Source organism: Cupressus sempervirens, chromosome 5 (assembly GCF_028749045.1).
Source record: "Cupressus sempervirens isolate cs-2001-9-10 chromosome 5, ASM2874904v1, whole genome shotgun sequence".
In the NCBI taxonomy this organism is placed as follows: Eukaryota; Viridiplantae; Streptophyta; class Pinopsida; order Cupressales; family Cupressaceae; genus Cupressus; species Cupressus sempervirens.
The window spans coordinates 957,781,256-957,808,987 of NC_143122.1; the positions used below are offsets into that span (position 1 = coordinate 957,781,256).

At 31.4% G+C, this 27,732-nt stretch overlaps 1 pseudogene; it reads left to right on the top strand.

The window, feature by feature from the left end:
• The first annotated feature begins 932 nt into the window (after positions 1-932).
• LOC149559138 (uncharacterized) overlaps positions 933-27,732 on the top strand; it is a 127,259-nt pseudogene continuing 100,459 nt past the window's right edge.

A 27,732-nucleotide genomic window follows, 5' to 3' on the forward strand; every position in this document is an offset into this window, starting at 1 on the left:
TATAATTTGTAAGTTAAAAGTCAACTATAATTCAATACACAAATATCAAATTAATTGTTCAATAATAATAACTGGTTAATATTTAATAACAAGCTATATTAGAAATCTTATTAATAGATCACATTCATCATGATAATCGTTTTAAGTTAAAACTCTATCGCATATAATCATATTGTCAACTCAATGAACATTAATTGATTAAAATCAATTATAATCCAAATCCAAAAATTATTATCTTTTACAAACTTCAATTAATAAATAATCTCCACTAGATTATCTCTAATCAAATTTGTTGATAACTATTTAAACCATTATTTATTAATTGTTTGCTAGAGCCAACAAACATTAATAAATAATAAACTCATCAAACTATATTTCCATAAATGTCATTAGTTAATATTTAACTAACCTTTAAGGCATATCAATAATTTATAATCAATATAATAATTCAAATCGTAGCTATGTTATAACAAGGTCAAATATATCAATGACCCATTGCCCAATATAAAATCTGAGTCACTTACTTTAAAATCATCTTGTAATATAAAATTACCATCTCTAAATTATTTAATATATATTAATTATTATTTAACATAAATATATCTCTTTCCATTAGTTCTATAAATAATCGTTTCTATTAAAATCTTCCATTAATCCATTTAGAACATTCCTATTAGTCTTTCGACTAATTAGGTAGTTATAAATTCTAACTATATTGCTTTATTGAAATTTTAATAACTCGATTAATAACTTAAACAAAATTTTACTAATATATATATATATATATATATATACATTTGTACACACATATATATATATACATATAATAATATCAAATTACAAATAATATTATATAACACAAATTAATATACATGCCAATCTCTTAAAAATTGCTTCGGAGAGTGTTTAGTTTAAGAGAATTTATAATCGCTATGGCACGGACAAGCCGTCCAACCCTGCCCTCTAACACAGGGCTTGCGACAGCAATCGCAGTACCTGCGTCAGTGGGTATTGGCGACTGCCGGTGCCAATATATATAAAGCTGGGTGGGGGCAGGGGGTGGATATATCCACCCCTCCACAAATCCATTAATTTTCTTTTAAAAATTGTTTTAATGATGTTTTACATACGCGATTCAATTTTTTTTTTAAAAGTATTTCGACCGAGATTTATAATGTATTTATATATATATATATATATGTATATATATGTATATATATATGTATATATATATGTATGCATATCTGTATAGGTATATATATATATGTATGTATGTATATCTTATAGGTATATATATATATATATATATATATATATATATATATATATATATATATATATATATATATATATATATATATATAGTTGTCATACATCATTACTGCAACATGCATACAGTTATTATATATTTAAATACAACAGATATATAACTTCCAAATAAGAAGGGCTTTCAAATTTCATAGATTAAGAATTTTCCTCTTAAAAATATTTGTTTTCGTCCAACAGGTTAAACTATAAATTTTGAAATCATCATTTCTCAATTTGATTCTATGTCGAACCCAAACTCGACTTAGGTCTAATTTCTCTTTAATTGGATCTAGGGTTTTCTATTGTTTTCTTTGCAATCCAAATAAAACATCTAAGTTTCAATTCAAATTGCAAATTCATTCATGGAATATAATCAGACACATATAGCAAACATGATGAAGACAGGAAGAGAAATGGTGCAAAGAGAATATGCGAATATCACGAGTGTACTTGGACACTGATGTTAATCTTCCATGCCTCAAAAATCCATAGAAAATTCCTTCCTTCTCCATCATTTGCGATTCCTCCAAGATCCAAGCCAACCGAATCCTCCAAGTGATTAGAAGTGCTCGAAGAAGCATAAGAATATGTGAAAATGTATGAGCATGTAGAAGCATATGAGCTTCTCAAATTCATGTTAGCTTTGAAGCTTCTATTTTAGCTTGAAGCTTGTAGCCTCCATTCAGCTTGTAGCTTTTAGCTTTCATTAAGCTTACCAAAACACACTATGAGAGCCTCTGTTTAAAGACCTCTAAGATACATCTAGAATGTGTCTAGAAAGAACTAGAAGATAAGCATGACAACCAAGCATGAGTTTTCTCCAACCTTCTTGATGAGCCATAAAGTTGTAGACACCATGTGCTCAAATAAAATGCTAACTTCTAAGTGTAGACAACTAGTGCATTCTTAGAGTGCAAACTCCTGTGTTGCCTACATGACAACTTTCGAGAATTTGCCAACTCCTATGTGAGAAAATATTAAAATAATGCACAATAATAAATATAATATTTACTTTACTCTTTCTAATTTAATTAATTTATTTATTAAATCTCATGCACTAACTTTAATATTTCCACTTTTCAATCTTAATATATTTGTATTTTAGTCATATGAAATTTGGAATCTTTTATTAATTTAAATATATTTTCCACTTTTAAATTTCATTTTCCAAAACTTAATTGCTAAAATATTTGTTAGCTTTAATAATAATATTATTTAGTTAGTTATTAAAAAATGAACTCCAAATACATTATTATTAAAATAAATGTTGTCACATTCCAAATTTTAAAATTATAACTTTTATTTTCTAATTTAATTATTTTATTTAATTAATTTCTTAATTAATTAAATTAAATAAATATTAAAATATCATATTAATTTTCTATTAAATTAAACCATTAATTAAATATTTTAATTAGGCTTAATTAATAGAAAATACATCAAAGACTCATAAGGTAAAAATATGAAAACCCATAATAGGAAAAATATACACAAAATCAAATCATGGGTTTAAATCATGAATTACGTTATTCAACGTATTCAGGGGGTACTCAACTCAGATACTTGTCTTAATTTTCTAATTAGAACAAATGGCTTAAAGGGTTGGGATTTGGACTTGAGAATTTATCTCCCCTCTCTTATCATTGAGATAATATGATAGGGTACGCTCATCCTGGCAAATTCAAGAAAGTCGATACTCGGTACCTGCAATCTACATAAAAATTATGAATGTATAAACACAACATATACTAAGCTAAACAGGCAATGGTAGGAAGTGGTGCATCGTGTAGATCCCGACTAGCAGGTGACTACGACTCCCTTCCTTAACCACATCAGACACGCCATACAAAAGCAAAAATGTACACCATACACATGCAAGTATGGGGTAAGTATCCATAAGAAAACACATATGATAATAAATCATCTTACTAATCATCATTAATAACTAAAAGCAATGTAATAATCATCATCAATAATTGTGAACACTAAAAAAATCATCATACATACATGAAACGTAGAGTCTGAGTAATCTCATCACATAATAAACTGAATCCATAGCATAATAGCTGATAATCTCAAAAGAGTGCTACTAACCAACAACATAAAACTAGCTGTAAAAGAGTTTAGCAATGATAACGAAATGCAAACCAAGGGCAGGCACTACATTGTGAGATGTACAGTGGATGATTGAGCATTTTGAATTTTATTTGTCAAGAGGCATTTAGAACAAATGTATATTATTTAAATGGACATTGGACTTTTTAATTATTCTTTCATATGGATGTGGTATTTGATGGACTTAGTATTATTTATATTTATATGTAATTCAACGTCTTGGGATCTTTAAGGAATGTAACCCATTATGTATGCTTTTAGTTGATTATATGTTATTGCTTCCGCTACTATGTGTTTGATTTGTATTATTTATCTTTCTTGTTAAAAAAAAAATGTTGTCAAACTTAGTAAAACTTTAAGTTATTTCTTTTGGATCCCTTGGAAGTTCATTATAATAATGGATGTTAATATTTTATTTTTTATTTTTTAAAATATAATGTAAAATTATATATATAGTAACTAGTCTAGATATGTTAAATAAATCTTTCTAAAGAAATGCCAATAGATATCCACTAGAAAATAATTATAATTTAATTTACTTAATCTAAAAATATATGTATTTCCTTTATCTCCATTTATTTAGTTTTTTACTAACTAAGCTTTTTACTTAAATTTCTTAAAATGGATGATTTATATCTCTAAATATTATAATTTAAATGAATATTTTATGCAGTATTTATTAAATTATTTTTAGAAGTATTTTATATTTATAATAAGATTTAAACTTTTAACATGTAGATCGTTGTCAAATTTAACCTAGAAGAGTAAAAGTTAACATTAACACGCTTACACCATCCCACTCCTCCATTCTACCATTGTAGAATGCTTATCGACATTAATTATTAAAATATAAAATATTAATTTATTTAAAATTACAAGAGTATATCAAGATAAAAATGATAAAAATAAAGATATAATGGGTGATATAAATTATATAATTTTGTATTAATTTATTATTTGACTATATCTATAATGCATAAACTATTATATTTTTAAAATATTATAATATTTTAGAAATATATTTTGATATTAAACACATATAGGTAGAATTAAAATAATGTATGTTATAATTTCTCTATGTCTTTATTAAATTTATTAATGGAAATATATATATTATAATTGTTTAAAAATCTATTTTATATTAAAAATATTAAACTTACTTTATAAGACTGAAATCTCTATATATTAAAAAATGGTATTCGTCCCATACTCAAATCTCTTTAGCCAATCAAATGAATAACAAATAATTTTACAAATTTATAAAGTTAAAAATCTTCCATTTATAATGTATAAATTAAAAATTGTAAAAAAAAATTCAAAAAATTGGTCAATGCATTCAGTTTTAATATCTAGTTAATGTATGAAATCAAACAATTGTCACATAAGTACTTAGCCTACCTAGCCTAATAACAAGTACTAACAAGTGTATTCTAATATGAAAATCGTAATTTTTTTTTTAGTTTTTTTTGGATCGGTAAATGGCCGAAGCCTAGATTAATTATTATTATTTGTTAAAATTAATTATTATTACATGTTAAGTGAAGGTAGATTTGAACCCAAGACCTCCCATATGAGAAGCTCACAAGTTACCACCGCATTGTAGGATTTTGCCTGAAAATCATAATATTTTCATAATAATAATATAAAATAATATATCTTAAATAATTAGATAATATAAATAATAAGAAAATAAAATTATATTAAAATAATAAATTATAAATCAACTACATTCAAATATTATTAAACAAATATGAATCACATTTACTTAATAAAAATATTAGTCTAAAAAAGAATTAGTTTTAAAATCCATTAGGCCAATATAGGAGGTATATGAGTTCACACAATCAAATTGTTGAAAAACATTTTCTATAAATTATAAAGTTAAAAATCTTGCATTTATAATATGCAATGTAATAGTTTAATAAAGAAATTTAAGAAATGATTAATTTGAACACATAGAAACATTGGGAAAAATATAAAATCCCATGTGTGTCATGATAGTACCTATAGGAAAGTACTAATAAGAAGTTATGTGATACAAAAATGATGGCAATGTTAACCATACCATATCAAATTTAAACAATGTTTCATTAATTTGGGAAATATGCTAGATTCTTACAATTCTTACAATTCAAATTTTATCAAAGGAGGGAAGAATGATATGCAACATCTGCTATAAATTTCACTACTCATGTTCTAACTATGGAATTAAAAGAATATATACTTTTTTGTTTTACTTTCTACTTGCATGCTAGATGGGTATCATGTTTTTGAAAATAATTCAACTCAAGTTTTGGGGCCTGAATCTTTATATTTTGTAAATAAAAAAAAAGAATTGTTAAATGATAACAACATTGGTATTACAATGTTTAATAAGTATATAACTTTTTGTTGAATAGACCTTTTCTATTAATAAATAATATTCTAAGATTTAATAATAATTTTATATGAATATACCTTTTATATTAATTTTATATGAATAGACCTTTTCTATTAACAAATGATATAATGTTTAAAAGCTATATTGAATAATCATGAAAGCTCAATTAGAAAAAAAAAAATTATTTTAAATTTAAAAATAAAAAATATAACTTGTCTCTTAATCAAAAAATCTAAAGTGCATATTATTTTTAAAATTTTGTGACTTCATATTTATTATTTAACTATTTTTGGATGTAATGTGTTTACAAAATAAACTAAAAATATAATTACCTTTATATAATCATCTGATAAAATAAGTTTAAATAATATAATCTATAATTTAGCAAAAATAATTTAGCTAATCATATTTATAGTATATATAATTTATAAATAAATTTTAAAAATTTAGAGATATTTGCATTACTTAAACATAATTTCTCCTAATAGGTGAAAATTAATTAGATTTGGGTGAGAGTGAATACAATAGGGAAGACTATTTAAATTTGAATTTATTTTTTTGTTTTTGTCTTTTTTGTATTTGCTTTCTTGTAAGATTTGTATTTCAATTATTTTTTACTTTATTATCAATGATCTATTTGTAAATGATTATTGACATGTAGCTTGATATCATTAACTGTTACAAAATTTATAAAATGTATTATTATAGAAAATTGGCTAGTGCATGAAATAACAACAAATCACACTAAAGAACTCTCCATTAATTAGACTAAGTCCATAACTAAGATCACCCTTCACATGCAAATAAAGGAATATATTAGTTTAGGAAATGACCCATAAATCACCATTTTGGGCTGAAGGTAATAAAAGGTCAAGGTAAGTTTTTGTGAGAAAATATAAGTATTAAAAACCCATTTGGAACAAGACTCCTCACAATCTAAGATGATGGTTAGGTTTGATTTGCATGAGTACCCATAGTGACACTACTGGAGTAATGAGAAAATGGAAAACAATATTAAAACACCTATCAATGGAAGATATAAAAGAAAATAATATGGATATGTGGTGCCAAACAAGGAATAGATAGAAAATATAGGGAAAACAAGTGAGGAATATATAGAAAATATAGGCAAAACATCTATCATTAAATATGCAGATGAAACATGAATATGCAAGAATAAATTGCTGATTGAAAATAAAGGTGTCAATTGTTTATAAATATGATCAACTATGGAAACAAGAAAGCATTCCTACATAGACATAAAAGATGGAAAATGAAAGTGTATCAGTACAAACAAAATGGAGGAAAGCCTCATGCAGTAAGAATATGGCCTTGATCTATCTGTGGTGTAGAATTCATATTTGTGGTGTAGAATTTAGTTCAACCTATATTGTCATAGCCATTCAATGAAAGCATCTACTCATGGTATAATGACATGAGAATGATAAATATTGAAATTTCATTCTTGAAAACTCTCATCTTTAATGCCTACAAACAAAAACTTACACTTCTTTTCCTAGCTCCTACTTGTGATGCCATGTAAAAAATTTCATCTATGACTACACAAATTTAGGGAAAAAAAAAGATATACATGAATAAGTAAAAAATAGAGAAACACAAAGTTTTTGAAGAACAAATTCAATTAATCATTGATACTTTACAATGTTCATAAGATGCATTGTTTAAAGAAAAGAATTTCATCTAATGAAATAAAAAATCACCTTGAAGAAATATCAAACAAATAATAGTTCTCCTTCAATTAGACTTAGTGCATAACTAAGATCACTACCACATACAAAGCATGAGTTTGAATGTACTAATGCTCCATTTTTTGTAGTTTTGAAAGATATTTTATGCACTTACAAGTTGTTTTCTTGTAAATGATTCTTGGCATATGTGTGGACATCATCAACTTTCCATAGCATCAAAACTCAATCTTTACTCTTACATAATATTAAAGTTCAATATTTATTATCTTATAATGAAGAGAAAAAAAATAGAACTCCAAAAAGTATGTGTATTCTAGATATTAATGACACAATGGATGTTATTGATAACTTTAAATCTCAAATTGTTGACATTCACATTATAATGATGGATTAAAACCTAAAAGCTCTAAAGGCTTAAAAATAGATATAAAGTCAAATAAATGAAGTATCTCATAAATATTCTAATCCCAATAAGGGATGGTATCATGTAAGAGACTAAAATGAAAATTGTTTCTTGGATCCTAAAATAATGAAATCGACCAAGAATAATGATAAGACTGAGGTCTCTAACCAAACTTTAGGAGAATTAGCAATCTAACTCTTTCAAAAAATTGAACTCCTCATTTTCCCTATTTATTTTGACATTTAGTCATAAGGCTACATTTAATTTTTTTAGTCTTGTTTGTTGGTATATTTCCTAATTACTTAGTCTATTTGTTTCTCACAACTCATCCATTTTGTCTTTGGTATAACTCCCCTTTCAATCTTATTTTACTAGTAAAATAGTAACAAGCTTAGAAATAGTAAACTCTGATGAACAACCATACAAATGTTACAAATATTAATTTCGATCTATAATTAATTTTCTCCTGTCAGTCAATTAGATTTTTCTAGATTTTTAGGTTCAGATATTTTGGTTGTATTGACTATAGTACTTTCCAAAACTATGTAAATATTTTGTGTTGTTGGCTAATGTTAGATATTTCTAGAATATTGTACACTTTCCTACAAGTGAATGAACTACAATCTATTTATATTATGCCACGTCACATGGTGTTTACTGTTTCCATTTTTCTTGTGCCTCTATATCAAACTGGTATCGGACAAATGTTAGAAAGAGGAGTTGGAAGGATTGTGTGTAAAGGAAACTACAACAAAGAATGTGATAAAAAATCATATAAACCATTCAATTGTGACATATGTATGTTTCTTGTTCCCTATTCAGGGTTTGGTAGAATTGTGTATTTCTTATGAGTTTCTATCAAGCAATTTATGAGCACTTTTCAAATCGTTTTATCAATATGGTTAATCAAATAAAAGAATATTTTAAGAGTTTTTCCTCCTAAATTTGATAATATTGTGGTGGTAATTGAAGAATCTATGGATTTAGCATTGTTATCTATAAATGAGGTGTTTGGATCATTGTATAATCATTAAGACAAGTTGAACAAGCATAATGGTAATTCACTAGAAAATGCATTCAAAAGACTAATAACATTTGTTAGAGGTGGAGGAGGAGGAAAGTCTAGATTTAAAGGAACAAAAATAGGAAAATATAATTTTCAAAAAGAAGAAGGAAAGATTCTAAATAAGGAGGAGGGAGAAATCAATACTTCAGCTCAAAGGGATGCAATAATAACCAGACATCATAGAGCTAAGATAAAAAAATGTTCAATGTTATTACTACTAGAAGTTTGGACATTTTTCAAATGAGTGTAGAAAGAAATGAGACAATAAGAGTACACAAAATGGGAATTTATCTAAGATTAGTTCTGAGACATTATTCATTACTTGCAATGTATCCCAAGAGAGTTCAAATGATTTTTGGTTTCTAAATAGTGTTGCAAAAATAGATTTTTTTGAAAACTTGGATAGCTTAATTAAATCAAAAGTGAAGTTGGGAAATAATGCGATAATGGGAGTAACTGGAAAAGGTACAATCAATGTCATAAAAGGGCATGGTAGTAAATCTATTTCTGATGTATACTTTGTACCTAGTTTGAAACATAATCTTATAAGTGTAAGGTAACTTAGTCAAAAAGGTGTTAGAGCTATTTTTGAGAAAAATGTGTGCACTATATTTGATATGCCTCCTAGTAACTTAGTGATTGCAAGGCTAGAAATGACAAATAACATAATGTTTCCACTTTGAATGAAGAGCAATATGATTGACGAAATTGCAACAAGTTTCAAGGCAACAAGTCAAGGTAAGACATGGCTATTGTTGGAATTTACAAGTGGGAAGATATCCTTTTGAGAGGGGGGGTGAATTAGAAGTAACTAAGTTTAACCTCTTTAAAACCTTTTAACTAGAATCATTCACATGCATCTAATTAATCTAATAAAAATGAAATTAAAGACATGCATGAAAATAGATAACACAAGAATTTGGTAACCCAAAAACCCTCCAAAATGAGAAGGTAAAACTGGGGTGGGGATGACACTCACAAAGTATCATTGCAACAATATGTAGCTATTTAAGGTTACAAAGTTTTACCGCTTTCAATGGTTTTCCCTATGAAAGGCCTATCTTATTAAAGGCTTTACAACCTATTAAAAAAGACCTATTTAAAGGATTTACCAACATTCACTTGGAATGTACCTTGTTAAATGATTTACAATCCTATTAAGGATCTACAATATGGCTACCAGACCTATATAGATGTTAAGTCTATTGGATACAATTGTCCAACTATGTGTTGTCTTTGACATTACACAAATGTCATATCAGTCATTAGTCAGTGTCTACTGAGATTAGTTGGTTAGCAAAGAAAATTTTAGTGTCTACTGAGCATTCCTAGAAAATACTCTATGGAAATAGTTTTTACCAAGCCCACTCGGGCATCAAAGGATTTTGTGGCAGAAGTCAGTGTTAATCAAGATTGCAAGGTTAATGAAGGAAGTTCAGTGCCTACTGAGGTCACTCAGTCTCTAAATGATTTTGTAGAGTTCATAGTGTTAAGCTAGCCTCTATTGTTTAACACAGGAAATCAGTTTAGGGACAGTGTTTACCAAGCAGGGTTGGTCAATGAAGGATTTTGTTATTTTGGAAAATAAATTTTAATTGTTTCATGTAATGATTGTAGCCAACTGATGTAATGATTATTGGTAATTGTAAGTAGTAAATGAGCTGACTTGACAATTCGTAAGGTATAAATAAAAGGTCAAGTTGAGAATTTTAAATTGTAACGAGTGAGCATGCAAGCGTATTGATTGAAGAAGAAAGTGTGAGTGAACTTTGAAGGATGGTCAGATATCCTTGAGGAGCAACAAATTTTTATTTGATCAAAGAAGATCTAGTGGAGTAGAATAGAGATCTATATCAGCAATTCAGTTGCATCTCATTCAAGTCTATTCATATTATTTTCTCACCATTGTAGCAGTGATTTCTAAATCTCTTAGTAGAGTTAGCTTAATAGCCATTTTGTAAATCCTCTAACAAGGTGATAGTTCTTTTGAATTTATCTAAAGACCTCTAGCAAGGAAACTCCTAACACATTGATTAAATACTTTAACAAGGTCACACCTAACAATGTGTTTTGTAACCTTTAGCCAGGTTGGCTCCTAATAGGGCTCACTTCAAAAGAGTGAAAATCAATAGCTAGTTACTTGGTGGTTTTTCCCATATTGGGTTTCCATGTTAAATCTGGTATCTCATGTGTTCATGTTATTTCTTTTATGTTTGCATGTTAACCATTGTGAATGTTTAAAGATCAGTAATAAGTTAACATACACTGCATCTACTGAGTTATAACATTTTTCTATATGGTTATTGAGTAACAACAGTAATTAGTTTTATCAGACATCTAAAGGGTCTGTGGATTTATTTTGTGATAAATTATTCACCCACCCCCTCTCAGCTACTCCATTTATATTTTCAAAAATTGGTATCAGAGCTTCTGGTGCTTGCAGGAAGGGTTTCAAGGACCTAAGTTAAAGATTAGGATGTCTTATAAAAGGGAAATTCCAAGGCTTAACAAGGATAACTTTTCAACATGGTAGGGACTAATGAGACTTCATCTAGCTTACATTGGAGATACATGATTGAAATACCTTGATGAAGAATACACACCTCCTTCTGTTACATTATCTATTAATGACATTACTGATAAGAGGACTCATAACACCAAGATGATAGACATTGCATTAGCTCCAAGCTATGAAGAATTTGATGATATCAAGGAATCCAAAACTACCTTTGAAATATGGAACAAGTTGATAGATATCTATGGAGGTGATGACAATGTGAGGAGAGCCACAACACAAAGTCTAAGAGGACAATTTGATCAGATGAGAATGAGAGAGGATGAAAACATTGCCAAATATGTTGAGAGAGTCAAAGTAAGTGTTAGTGCAATCAAAGCTTCTAGAGGAGACATCAAAGTAAAAATAGTTATAAGTAAAGTTCTTAGAACATTGCTTCCCATTTATGCAATTAGAGTTTCTGCAATTCAAGAAAGAAGATGTGAAGCAAATCATAAGATAAATTTCAAGGCCATAGTAGGAAGATTGACTGCATTTGACCTAGATAACTATGACAATTATGTTCTAGCTTCCAAGAACATTGAATCAGCATTTGAAGCTAATATTTCACTCAAATAAAAAGGGAAGAAAATAAATGAATCTCAATTAGAGTTGTTAGAATCTGATAAGATTAATAACCCAGAAAACTAGTGCAAAGAATAAATATCTAAACTATGAATGCAAATGATACAAAATCAAAATAGCATCATAGAGTTAGTCTCCAAGAGAGTAATGCAAATGCTGGAAGCAAAATAGCATTAAGAGGATGCAAAAACAAGAGATGCAAATACAAGCCAAGTAGCATGCTTATATAGGCTAGGAAGAGGGAGGAGGTGGCAACACTAACCAATGAGGAGCAACCATCTATCGGACTAAAGATAGCAAAGTATCTTCCCAAGATAGCTAATGTATGCTCACATGTAGGAAGGTGACACCTCACAACCATTCACCTAATAAGACATGCTTTATTAACCTAAGCGAGATTATTAAAAGTGTAGGAAAAACCTAGCAAAATAGGAAAAATTAAAAACTACACTAACACCCCCCCATAAGAGAAGCTTAGGTGGATGTAGAAATGGGTCTCGGCAAGTCAAGCCTGATGAGGTACCCATGTACATAAAATTCCACCAAAAGAGAGAGAAAAGAGACTCCCCAAAGAAAATTAGAACTCCAAGTGAGAGGAAGAGGCCCCCCCAAAAGATGAAGCATCCCACACCCCCAACAAAGCTTGCAAATTGTGTTTGGTAGATCCACTTACATCAAACAATTTTTCTTCCCTTAGGAAAATAGACAAGATCCCAAGTATTCCTCATCAAGGAACTATACTCTTCCTGCATAGTTGTATCCCACTCAGAAATACCAGAAGCCTCATGAAAGGATTGTGGATTTGAGGTAGTAGCAATGAAGATATGTAGAGCATCCTTGAATTGTCAACAAGTCTGCTTGGTGTCTAATGGATCCCCAACCCAATCACCTACAAACTACAAGGTCTGTCTATCCCAAACTAGACTAGAAGATGGAGAATCTAGAGGAGAATCATCAACTTGTGAATGATGACGAGGAGAGGAAGGAGGTGAGTCCTCTAAATCACTCTCTACATCAAAAGTGGAGGTAGAAGACTGCTCAAGTGAATCTGACCCATCAGAAGATCCATCATGTATTCCAAGTGATTCCAATGTCAAAGTAGAAGGCAACCCTATGACCATGCTCTACTAGTTAAGCTGGTGCAAGTAGTGGAAGTTAAGATGGCGAAACCACTCATGCCATAATCTGCTCACATCATTAAAGTGAGTCAAAAAATAGTCAAAGGAGGATCAAGAACAAAGTGAGAAAACATATAAAGTCGTGACTAATGATCTACTCTCCCAACTACAACTGTAGAATCATTGTGCAACTCACATATCTCCACTAAACTAAGAGTGAACTCAACTCACTTTCTTAAACTTGTGCGAGTGATCTGGTATACCAATAGGAGATTAGTTGACAATGAGGGTACACAAGGAACATCATGGAATGTGCCAACCCCCACATCAACAGACCCTCTCCCACACACCTCAACAAGAGTGTTATCACCCATCAAAATATAAGGCATAGTACATGGCTCCAAGGATGCAAGTTTTTTCTTAGATGAATCCATGTGGTGTGAAGCACCCAAATCAAGAACCCAAGTGGATGGTGAGGAAGCAACTGCAAAAAGGGCCTTGCCCTTTCTTTTCTCCTTGTTGTTTTCTTTTTCCTTATTAGACCCTTCATTAGAACTTTTTTTGATAGACTCAGGAACACTAATATTATTCTTCTCAAGAATGTATATCAAGTGATCAAGTTGTTTCTGCAAACATTTATGTTCATCATGACTAGGTCTTTTACAATAGGCACATTTGACCTTTTCTTTCTTAGGCTTATCACCCTTGGAAGATGGTGTATCAATAGTTGCTTTTGAAGAAACCAGTATCTAATCCTTCTTCTCCTCGCTATTCTTTTGTTTCTTGTCCTTACTATTGTTGCTACTACATTGTCCTTATTGTTCTTTTGTGCCTTGGTTGGTTGCTAAGGTATGTGACTTAGAGGATGTAAGCATGCCCATCTGGATTAGCTTGTCCTGTTCTCAAGTGAGATTGACAAAAAAATCATCTAAAGATGGCATGGTGAATTGAGTACCAAGTGCACCCTTAGTAGCATATAAGGTAGAGACAAACATAGAATATTTTGAACTTAGCTTAGAGAGAATACTAAGAATCAGTTGTTCATATTTCTTTCCAATTCCACATTTTTTTAACTGCAGCCTTAGTGATTTTAAGTTGGTGAAGAAATCTTGGATTATGTTGAAATTTCTTGGACTTAAACTAATTAATTTATTTTCCAACATATGACCCCTCATTGAATCTTGTGTGCCAAATAGTGTCTCTAGCTTTGTCCATACTTCATTTGGTGTATCCAAAGACTCAATGTGAAATAGCAAGTCAGGAGAAATAGACAAACACAATGTTCCATATGCCTCATCACATTTGTTAAACCACTTAGGCTTGTCTTCATCTTTAGTAGGTTCAGTTTCACGTCTCATAGTTATCCTATTTAATCCATCTTTCTTTAAGTGAATTTCCATGCGTGATTTCCACTCAAAGTAATTGTATGGAGTTAGGATGGGCATATTTGTTTGATCCATGATGAAGAAATGGAGAGAAGAAATGCTAAAAAAAAGAGAACCCAACCACCACAATGCCCCCCCCTTTTTACTCAATCAAATAACCCCCCCAATAAATATTATTTGGCACTTTATTTTAGTGCGTTTACAACTACCACTAGAAAGAAATACTTAGTGGTCTTGATTTCAATGCATTACAAACCCTCATGAAGAGCATATGCTAAAAGTGAAACTTGGGCACAATAATCAAGGAAACAAATAGGACCACTGTGATCTACTCAAAAAATTATGCACTCTCAAAAAAAGAATCACCTCAATATGAGGTTGTATGAGAAAGTTATGATCCTCTAAAGTTTCCAAAACGAGAACTGTGCACAGTCACGGCTGAGAATCTGCAATTTTTGAAGAATTCATGCATGAAAATCAAAAAACAACTCCACTAGTGCATAGAGCACAAAAAAATAGCCAAGTTCATAACAAGAATCATCAAAATCGGAGTCCGTATGAGCAAAAATGAGACATTTGAAAATTGCATTCAAATCTGCGACTGCCAACGGAGAGGGGTATGGCTGTAGCCTTTCATGCTCAATTTTGCAAAATATATAGCTTGCGTGCAAAATCTAAAAGATACCAAGATGATTTTTTGGGGCTGCAAACAAAACTCAAAAAGCGTTTTTCTTGTTGATGTATAGAAGATGTTGCTGTAGTGTAAATTAGATGCCTTTAACCATAAAAAATGGCTCCAAAAATAAATTAAAATGACCCCAACAACCAAAATATGACATGAAAATGCTAGATCAGCTTCCTAAGTCCATCAATGTCATGTTGGAACTTGCAATACTAATTGAAAACTCCAAATATGCAAGTTGGTTGTCAGATTTGAGATTGAAACCCCAGAGAAAAACTAATTTTGTCAAAAAAAATTTGATTCTCAGGATCATCCAAAGATGCAAGAGAAGAGCATACTTCATTTTTCAAAAAACTACAATAAATTTTATTAGAACAACCCCCCCCCCCCCCAAATCTCTCAAATAAGGAAACTAAAATCTACTCGTACACATAGAAAAGCTCTGATACCATGTTAGAATCTGATAAGATTAATAACCTAGAAAACTAGTGCAAAGAATAAATATCTAAACTATGAATGCAAATGATACAAAATCAAAATAGCATCACAGAGTTAGTCTCCAAGAGAGTAATGCAAATGATGGAAGCAAAATAGCATTAAGAAGATGCAAAAACAAGAGATGCAAATAGAAGCCAGGTAGCATGCTTATATAGGCTAGGAAGAGGGAGTAGGCGGTAACACCAACCAATGAGGAGCAACCATCTATTAGACTAAACATAGCAAAGTATCTTCCCAAGATAGCTAATGGATGCTCACATGTAGGAAGGTGACACCTCACAACCATTCACTTAATAAGACATGCTTTATTAACCTAAGAAAGATTATTAAAAGTGTAGGGAAAACCTAGCAAAATAGGAAAAATAAAAAACTACACTAACAAGAGTGTGAAGAAGAATCAGAAGAAAGTTTTGAGAGTGATCTTGAAGTAGTTAAATCTCTACTAGCAAGGAAATATTCTAGAAGCAAAAGAAAATACAAAGGTAAGGTTTCCTTAATTTGTTTTTCATGTGAGAAATTTGGTCATATTTTTGCTAGGTGCCCAACCAAGTAAAAAAAGGATGAGAAGAAAGGTCATAAGTGCAATGGCAAGACATATTAAGACATGTTTTATAGCTAAAAATTTTGATAATAGCGAGGATGAAATTGTTTACGTCATTGTGAAAGATGAATCTAATAATGATGAGGAAGATAAGATGGAACTTATCTCTCATGTGAGAAAAATGATACATGGATCATGGAAAGTGGTTGTTCTCATCATATGACTAGTGACAAAACTAAGTTTGAATATTTTGAACTTGGTGAGTGCTCATGTTTAAGTTGAAGAAAGTTTGTTATGGCATAGAAGGTTATGTCATGTGAATTTTGATAACATGGTAAAGATAAAAAAATTCAAGAACGAGGCATTCCTAGTATAAAGAAACCTAATGTTGGTCTACGCAAGAATTGTTAGATTGGTAAGATGCAAAAGACTATCTTTAAAAGTAAAAATTATCAGTCTAAAGACATTTTGGAAACTGTACATACTGATTTGTGTGGACCTACTGGAATTGAGAGCTATACTAGAGAAAAGTTCTTCATTATTTTTGTTGATCTCTACTCTAGAATGATGACTATTATGTATCTAAGAGCGAAGTTAGAAGCATTTGAGAAATTCAAATTGTATTTGGCCAGAGTAGAAAAGGAAATAGGAAAAATACTGAAATGTTTGAGATCAGACAGAGGTGGTGAATTCATCACCCATGAATTCAATAACTTTTTCATTAAAAGAGAAATAAAAAGAAAAGTATTAGCTCCTAGAACTCCTAAGAAAAATGGAATTGCTGAAAGAAGGAACAGATCTATCATGGATTGTGCAAGGACTCTAATTATTGAAAAGAACATTGCTATCAAATACTGGGTAATACATATCTTGAACTGAGTACAACCAAAGAAGAACTTATTCAAAACCCCCTATAAGTTATGGTATGGCTATAAACCCAATGTAAGTTACCTAAAAGTATTTGAAAGTAAATGTTACATCTTGAAAGAATCTAGAAAAGAAAAATTTGATGTAAAGTGTGATGAAGATATTTTTTGGGATATTCTTGCAAGAATAAGGCATATAGATGTTTGAATTTTTCTACTCACAAAATAATAGAAAGTGCACATGTGAAGGTTGATGAGTTTGGAGAAAAGAAGAAAGAAAAAAGGAAGCAAAAGATTATAGGAGATTTGTTTTCATTGAACTTGATACATTTCTAGATACATCTATCAATCAAGTGACTTCTACTCTCGAGTCTTCCTTAGTCACCGAGTTACAAGAAGTTCCAACTAAGTCACTTAGACCCAAGTCACAATCTAAAGCTACCAAGCCAATGTCTACCTAATTTGAAAGACTTGAGCTATAGATAGATCAACCAGAGCTAGAGGTTGAAACTCGAAATGAAGACAGTGCAATTCATTCAAGATGCAAGGAACCTGTATTAGCCAAGTAAATCAGGAGAGATCATGCACCAGATTAGATTATTGGAGACAAATTAGAAGGTACTATGAAAAGAAGTAAGCTAAAAGGTACTTGTTTACTTGTTGATTTTGAACCTATAAATGTCAAAGATGTATTAAGAAATGAAATTTGGATTGAGGCTATGAATGAAGAGATAGAGAAAATAGAGAAGAACAAAACATGGACTCTTGTACCTATGCCTAATGATAAAAATGTGATTGGAACAAAATGAGTATTTAGGAATAAGTTGAATGAAGATGGTAAGGCATCAAGAAACAAAGCTAGATTGGCATGTAAAGGCTACTTTCAAGAAGAAGGAATTGATTATGAAGAGACTTTTGCTCCTATTGCAAGATTGGAAAGTTTCAAGACCTTACTTACTTATGTTGCATACAAAGGATTTAAGGTATATCAGATGGATGTCAAATCAACATTTCTCAATGGTATTCTTGATGAAGAATTCTATATTGAGCAACCTAAAGGTTTTGTCAATCTAGACAAGAAGAACATGGCTTGCAAATTACACAAAACATTGTATAGTTTGAAACAAGCCCCTAGAGCATGGTATGAAAGATTGCATAACTATAAGAATTCATATTCATTTCCAAAGAACTAATGATAATAGTAGCTTGTAGATCAAGGAAGGAGCGGATAACAAGATTGATTTGGCAAAAATATTTGTGGATGATACTTTTTTTTTATAGGAAATGATCATCTATTCAAAGATTTTTTAGAACCAATGAACAAAGAATTTGAAATGTCTATGTTTGGAGAGATTAAATTCTTTGTTTGTCTTCAGATTTAGCAGAGCAAGAATGGTATCTACATCACTTAGTCTAAATACATCAAGAAGATACTCAAGAAGTTTGGTATGGAAGATTGTAAACTAGTTGTAACACCCATGTGTACTAGATTAAAGCTTACCAAAGATGATGAATCAAAAGAGGCAGATCGGACCTTGTATAGATCAATGATTGGAAAGTTATAGTATGTGGTTCATACAAGACCTAAAATTTCTCTTAAAATTGGTATAGTAGCAATATTTTTAGCAAAATTGAGAGAAAATCATATGATGACAATCAAAATGATCTTGAGATACTTGAAAGGAACTGAAGATTATGGTCTGTGGTATAAAATTGGAGGAAATTTGGACTTACAAGTGTTCATTGATGCTAATTGGGCTGGTAATTTGGATGATAGAGAGAGTACAAGTGGAGGAGCATTCTTTATTGGAAAAAGATTGGTATCTTGGACAAGCAAAAAGAAAAATTGCACATCTCAATCTATAGTAGAGGCGGAGTATGTTGCAGCAACAATAAATTGTACTAATATTGTTTGGTTTAAGTAGTTATTGGAAGGCATGAAGGTTGAGATCAAGAAACCAGTTGTCATATTTTTTGATAATACAAGTGTAATTAACATATCAAAAAATCCAGTGGTGCATTCCAAAACCAAGCACATTGCAATAAAGTATCACTTTGTCAAAGAATTGGTGTAGGATAAGGATATTAGATTGGAATATGTCTACACAAAAGAATAGATTGCTAACATATTCACCAATCCATTACCTAGGGATATATTCTTGTATCTAAGTGGTAAGTTAGGGTTCATTCCCCTATCTAAAGCTCACTAAAATAAAGTTTTAGTGAAGCATCAACAGGGACCAAGTTGAAGATCTATTAGTTGATGTAGCATAGTCATGGGAACATTGCATATGAATTAGTACTTAAGGTACATTGTTATTGATTTGGTATGTTGTCTTTGGCATGTGTTGTCAAAGAGGGAGAGTTTACTATTATATCTTTCTAAATTTTGAATTTTTTTGTGGAGAGTTTTCTGTTTGAAAAAGAAGCTATGTAATTCCTTCATAGAGGGAGATTACTGCATTTGAGATGTTTGTGGCATAAAATTTAAGACGGAGAAAATTTCTATCAGAGAAAGACTTGTTTGCAAATTTCATTGTGCTATGACATGTTGTGTTTCCATCAATTCCAAAGAGGGAGATTGTTGTATACAATTGTCCAATTGTGTGTTATCTTTGATGTTACACAAATGTCATATCAGTTATCAATCAATGTCTACCAAGCTTAGTTGGTCAACAAAGTAAATTTCAGTGTCTCTAGAGCATTCCTAGAAAATACTCTATGGAAATAGTTTCTACTGAGCTCACTCAGGTGTCAAAGGATTTTGTGGCAGAAGTTAGTGTTAACTGATCTCACAAGGTTAATGAAGGAAAGTTAGTGTCTACCGAGTTCACTCAGTCTCCAAAGGATTTTGTAGATTTTTTAGTGTTAACTAAGCATCTATTGGTTAACATAGGAAATCAGTTCAAGAACAATGTTTACTAAGTAGTGTTAGCCAATGAAGGATTTTGTTGTTTTGGAAAATAAAGTTTAATTATTTCATGTAATGATTATAGCCGATGGATGTAATGATTATTGGTAATTGTAAGCTGTAAATGAGTTGACTTGACAATTTGTAAGGTATAAATAAAATGTCAAGTTGAGAATTCTAAATTGTAATGAGTGAGCATGCAAGTGTATTGATTAAAGAAGAAAGTGTGAGAAAAATTTGAAGAATGGTCAAATATCCTTGAGAATTAGCAAAGTTTTATTCGATTAGAGAGGATCTAGTGGATCAGAACAAAGATTTTTATCAACAATTTAGTTGCATCTCATTCAGGTCTATTCATTGTTACTTTCTCACCATTGTAGTAGTGATTTCTAAATCTCTTAATAGAATTGGTTTAATAGCCAATTAATTATAAATCCTCTAACAAGGTGAAAATTCTTTTGAATTTCTCTAAAGACCTCTAATAAGGCCACTCCTAATAGGGTGATTAAATCCTTTAACATGGTCACACCTAACAGTGTGTTTTGTAACCTTTAACTAGGTTGGCTCCTAATAAGGCTCACTTCAGAAGAGTGAAAATCAATAGCTAGTTACTTGGTGGTTTTTTCTATATTGAGTTTCCATGTTAAATCTAGTGTCTCATGTGTTCATGTTATTTCTTTTTTGTTTGCATGTTAATCACTGTGATTGTTTAAAGATTAGTAATAAGTTAACATGCACCGCATGTACTCAGTTACATCATTTTTCTATATGGTTAGCAAGTAATAGTAGTAACTAGATTTATTAGACATTTAAGGGATCTGTGTATTTTTTTTGTGGTAACTGATACACCCCTCCCCCAAGTTACACCATTTATATTTCTAACAAAGCCAACCTATCATCATAGGATTTTCATTCTTCCAATACAATGGCTAGAAAGTATAGTAGAATGTCTTGACCTAATGATTTTTAATCTTTAGTTGTTGATTCTAGATCCTTGTTCTGCTCTATCTACTCTGATCCTTTCTTGATCTAATATGTCTCTTTTCAAAATTATGTTACTTTGTTCTTGGTCAACTAAATTCTACAATACAATTATTCTCATTCTAAGTCTTCAAAAGACCCCTCTAAATTTTACCATAATCCACCCATACACTTCTCACATCCACATGCATAATGGGGTTTCATCCTCCTTTTAAAGGCTTCAAAAACTTAGGGTTAGGTATGAATCTATGATCCATATTCATTCTTCATTTCTTGCTCAATTCATTCACTTTTCTTATTGGTTGCATGCCTTCTCCATTTTTCTTATTGGTTGCATGTAGATTTCATAGGAAATGCAAAGATTCAATCTTATCTTCAAGATCCTTTGAGATTCATCCTATGTTGGCTTCAAAAATGCTTTATATTTGAGTTTGTGGAGGCACAAACTCATATGTTGATTTTGTGTTACTCGACACTTACTAGTTGTTAATGCTCAACACATATAGGAATTCTTTCTCACTTGGCTCCTATAGTAATTCTATCTCACTCAACATCTATACTTTTATTGGCAACTATAGTCACTCAACATCACTTATCACTCATCACTTGAACTTCACTTGGCAGATGAAGTTCACTCAACACCTATTGAATCTCTAGCTCGACACACACTATAGCTCAGCATCTATATTAGGCTCGGAATCCCTTAAGAATTGGTTAAGTGTGTAGACACTCAATTGTCAAAACCAATCTGAGACGAGCAATCTCCCCCTTTGACATGAGTGGTAAAAACACTTAACTAAAATGATGGATCCCATCTCTATGAGTATAATACATATTCTATTTAGCATATGAAGAAGACTTCAAAAACTTTGTTCAAAACTTTGTATACCTCAAAAATTTTGTAACTCCCCTTGAGTTGATGTACCAATTCTATAGCCAATCTTTGGCTCAAAACACACTACATCTCAACATCTATATTATACTTGGCATCCACTAAGAATTGGTTAAGTGTGTAGACACTCAATTGTCAAAACTAATTTAAGGTCAACAATCTCCCCCTTTGACATGAGTGGAAAAAACACTTAACTAAACATTATGGATCTCATCTCTATTAGTATAATACATATTTTTTTAAGCATATGAAGAAGATTTCAAAAAAATTGTTCAAAACTTTCTATACCTCAAAATTTTTATAACTCCCCTTGAGCTAATGTGTCAATTCTATAGCCAAATTTTCATTCTTGCAACCAAAGATTCTTGTGTTGAATTTGTCTCATACTGATGTGTTTGATACTCTTCACCTATTTCTTTTTACCCTTTTTCTGATCTAGTTGTACTATCCCTCTATTTCTGCTCTCCCTTTCATACATCTTCTTGCAGTTTATTCTTTTGGCTGAATCTTTTTATTTCTCCTCAAAAATTCAAAATCTTATATCTCCCCCTTTGTGTATGCCCCCCTTTATTTACACATCCATTCTTATTATATCTCCTATGAGTATATCTCCCCCAAAAATATGATATCTCTACCTTGTTGAAACTTATATCAAAGGGTCCTAGGAATGAATAGAGTATTTAGCCCAAAAAAATTTATTTACCTCCATTATCATCTTAGAGAAGCATCCCAGTTGACTAATGCTATTTGCAATTCTTTGAGTTGGATGGTTGTCTCTATTGCAAGATGTACTAGGCCTTCTAAGGTAGAAAGATTAGGATCTTTCTTCAAAACATTTTCTGCATAGGCTTGTTCCATATGTAGGACTTCTAGATGTGGAGTAATAGAATATTGAATCTATATTAATTTGGCCTTAATATTGGCCTCTTTTGCTATCAGTATAACTAACTCCTTTTGAGTGTGAAGCATTGTTGCAAAATGCTTCTCACTTGAGCTAGATCTTTGGGTAGCTATGTACTAGAAATATTAAGATTATGTTCCAAGCTCAGTATTCTTTGACTAGTTTCTTGTGTGAAAAAGGATGAGTCACACAATTTAGAGTACAATGAGAATACATTCTCAAGTGCTATTTTCAGCTTTTCAATCTTCTTGGCTAGTTCTACTTGTGAAAGTGTTATCTCACTAAATATCTTTTCATTGACTTTAATTTGAAATTTCTTTTTAGCCCATTCTAATAACTAAACATTTGTGTCAAGGTCTTCATTTTGTACCTGATCCACTATGTTGGAAAATTACTTCATGATGGGCTTTGTTTCATCAGGTACAAGAAAGTTGAATGCATCAAGGAATATGTCTTTGATTTCCACCAATGCTTGTTTTTGTCTACGCTAATTTTTTAGTATCTCTTATTTTTTTCCTTCTCTTCAGTGCCTCTTGCACTTTATTTATTTGAGCTAGGTTGATGGTCTTGGAGTCATAACTAGGTATGACTATTTCCTCATAAAATGTAGGGTCTACATAGTGAAATACCCTTCCTACCTTGGTGGAGCTTGAGCTTGGTGCTAAAACTTGCAGTGGTACTACATCATTTCTCAGCTACATGGTAGGAGTCCTTAAGGTAGGCAGATTGACCAATTTCTATATTGCTTCCTCTCTTTCCTTAGGGATTTTCTCCTCTTCCTTATCTTCTTCTCTACTACCTTGATCAATAATGATGATCTAGGGAGGTGCACCTTGGTTTGGTGTAGTACGAATATCTTGTCTTGTCTTTTCCTTTACTAGCTCCTCAATAGTTGTTGTTGTTGTGACCGTATGATCAACCTTAGTAGTTGTATCCTATGCTTCTTGTTCTTTTGGTTGATCAAATATAGCAATGGGAGGTTGTGAATGTGGTTCCTTTATGCTCACCTTCTCCCTTAAGATCTATGCTACAACCTTTTGCAACTCTTCCATAGTCACCAAAATAAGACTTGTGCATAATTGTGATTGCAATGTGGTTTGGTGAAAGATCTTTTTGAGGTCCTTTTAAATTAGTGGATTGATGTTCTAACCTAAGGTGATAGTAAAATCCTTAACAATGATAGTTTCTTTAGGTACTATATGTGGAGAACTTAGTGGTGGCAATTGTGTGTCTTGGACACTCTATTCTTGTTGCTGCTCTTCATCTGTTGCCTCTTCACCTTGTATCTTCTCCACTGCTTCCTCTTCTTTCTCTTTCTCTCCTTCCTCCTCATTTTCATTTTCCTCTTATTCTTCATCATTCCTCCCCTCAAAGGGATATTCTTGCCCTTCCTTAATAGTAGTCAATCCATAAATCAATTTCCACATTTGTGTGGACTTTTGCATATCTTCAATTTGATTTTGCAAAATTATAAAGGCTCTATATTTAAGTGCAAATTTGGTCTCATGTTTCTTTTTATCCTTAGTTATTTGACCTTTAGTAAGTTCTAGTATCACACAAGAGAATGTAGACACCCTTATTTCCTTTTCCATTTTAAGGTAGCAATGCCATTTTTTTTCAACAATGGAGCTCAACTCCTTAGGCATAGAATTGTCAAGTTCAAGTGGGGTGGTCTTGAACTTACCCATCATAGTGTAGATGGACTCTTCCACTATGTTTTTTTGTTCTCTTGAAAACTTAGTGAAATCAATGGTCTTTAAAATAGTTAGATCTGCATTATCCCTAATGTTATTGTGAACATTTTCAAATTTAGACTTGGTAGAGCATCTTACCAATCTATATTGATAATCATCAGACTTTATCTTTTCTTCTTCTAACTCTAGAGGTGCAAAATATTTTCTTCTCTTCTTTTTCTCTATAAGGCCTCCTTACTCTATGGATTTTTTTTTCTCATATTCCTTAACCACTTGTGTTGTTGCCTTGGTATCTACCCTCACAGTTGGCTTGGCTAGGCTTGGCTTTCTTGCCTTCTTCTTCCCTTTGGGTTGTGCAATTGGCTACTTCATTGCCTTTCTCTTCTTAGGTTCAGCCTTGGGCACTTCTTGCTCGACACCTTCCTCTAATTTTGCATCCACCCCCATTCCTTGGGTTAAAGAAATTGTTTCCTAACCTTGTTCTTCTTCATCAACCTCAGCTTCTTCTTCTTCTTCTTCTTCTCCTTTTTCTATGCCTTGACCAAATTTGGCATTAAGTTTCTTCACAAGTTTTTCTTTCATCTTTCTTCTTTAGTGTAGAGGCAGTCTTTAACTCCATATCTACCTTTGACTTGAACACATCTTAGGCTCCAAAATGTGTCACACTTTTGTCCACTTCCTCAGCCAGTAGTGCAGTTATATCAACTAATGCCTCATCTATGTTTATTTCATAGCCAAGAGGTCTTAACCATCTAACTCTTGGTGTAGCAACTTGAATATAGGTGTAGTCAATATCTACAAGAAAGAATATATTATTTACATGGTTCTCAACCAATGAAATTGGTATTCTTAGCCTTTGCTTCATGATTTTCTTGAAGTCTTCAAAATAGCTAGTCATTAGGGTCTCAAAGTTATCTCCCATTTATTCAATGTATTCATTAACTTGACCTATGATAGACCTATTTTCCTTCCATACCACTATCCAAAAAGAAGGAAACTCATTTTGTGCATTAAATAATATGAAAATCAAAATAGCATCAAACTTGCGTTGTGCTCCCTTTGTCCTTCTTATTGCTAGTAAATTATCATTAATTTATTGTAGTTGTAGTTCTACAATATCATAAGTATGACCCTTTTTCACCAATTTGTAACCCACATCCATTGCAATGCATGACACACTATTAAGTTTTTTTTATTGATAGAATGTATGTGCAATAAATCTAACAACAAAGTCAACAAGAGGGTCTTGGATGGTGTCTATTGTCATTCCTCTCTTGTTCCACTTGGCACCAATATTCTTTTCAATTGGTTCCTTAGCATTTCTTCTAAGGGTCCTCGACTAATCTAGGGTTGGGTACCCTATCACTTTATGAACTATCCCTTTTGTTATTTTTTCTGGACCATCCTCCAACTATAAGCTTCCATCATGTATTCTACTAAGCACTAGCCTGATCCATTCAATTTTGAAAATTGTGGGGAATTCTGGGGCACATGTCAAACCCTTCTTCTCAAAAATTTGGTATTCCTCCTTCAATACCCCATTTTCAAACAATTTTTCTTATGCCTCACTCTTCTCCATATCACCTATGGCTCCTATTTTTTAGTTATAACATCTTCTTACATCCTGAACCATAACTATGTTAGAAGGTATGATAGATAGGGCTCTAGCTAGCTCATTTTTATATGCCACTTCTAGTATTGGCTAAAAATTTGTTTTTTTTTACTTCTTGGATACTAGTTGAACCTCAAATGGCTCTTTCTCCTGTGTTTTCCTAAAGCTAGAAGCCATTTGTGTGATCTAGGGTTTGAACTCAAAGAAAATGTGAAATTGTGTAACTCGACACAAAGGTAAATACCTCAAATTTGATGAAATCATTTTGAATTATTGTTGAAATCTACTTAAACACGAGATTCTCTACTTTGAAGATATTTTGCACTCTTCTTTTCCTTTTCTCTTTGTTTGTAATGAATAAAAATGATTTAGAATGTGGTAATATACCCTATTTTCATTGCATTTAATGCTTAGTGTGTTTCTAGCTATCCAGTCAACTTCATTACTCATCTTTCATTGTCTTTTCAAACACTTGGGATCCACAGAAGTAACCTTCACTCATCTTTCACTACCAACTTAGTTTTAACTAGTCATTCAACTTCTATTATCTTTGGCAATCAACTCAACATGTATTGAAATTTCACTTGCCCAGCAACACTTATGAAATCTTGAAGTTTTAACTTTGTATCTTTACTCATGTTGATCTCTTCTTTTTAGTACTTTCTTATTTAGGAACTAATGTGTGATAAAGCCTTGTAAATTAGTCCCTTATGCCTTTTTGTGCTTAGTTTGATGAAGTGTGACCACTTGACCTATTAGATGAAGTGATCCCTTCATTCGATGTGTTGCACCCATCTTTCTTCTTCCAAGTCTTATTCATCTCTCCTCTGATGTGTTGCTCTTTGGTTTGGGTATCTTTGACCTTGTTGAACAATTTGTACTGATATGACTAGTATTTAAACAACTCAAACATGTGGTTTGACTCAACCATTTGCTATAGTTTCCTTTGAAATATGTTCTTATGCAATTTTAAGGAATGTGTCCATATTCTTGACAATAATGACAGCTATACCTAGTGTTATAATCCTAATTGTAGTAATTTCCATGATTATTCCCCCTTGTTGCATAATTAGGTGTCCACATAGGCTTTGATCTATATTCAAAAGCTTTATGTCTATATTTTTTGCAATTGTAGCAGTGACCATAAAATCTTGGTGTTTTTATAGTCCTAGTCTTGTACTCATGTGCTTAATTTTCTTGCTTTTTGAGCTTATGATAGTAACCCATTTTCTTAGGTTTGTCAGACTAATTGGCATTCTTGCTCCTACATAAATTAGAGGTATGTCCTTTTTTAGCACAAAAATGATAAGTATTTTTAGTGTTCTTACCTTTGTTACTTCTTTCTTCTATAGTCTTGGATGACTCTCCTTGTCTAGTGTTGTTGTATCATAGCCTTGAAGTATCATTGCTAGGCCTCGGTGATTTTAGTAGCTACTCAAAGCATTTGATGGCCTCATTGTATTTTTTGAAGCTCTCTACAATCACTTTTTCTCTTTTCAGATCATTTTGTAGCTTTTCATTTTCCATCTTC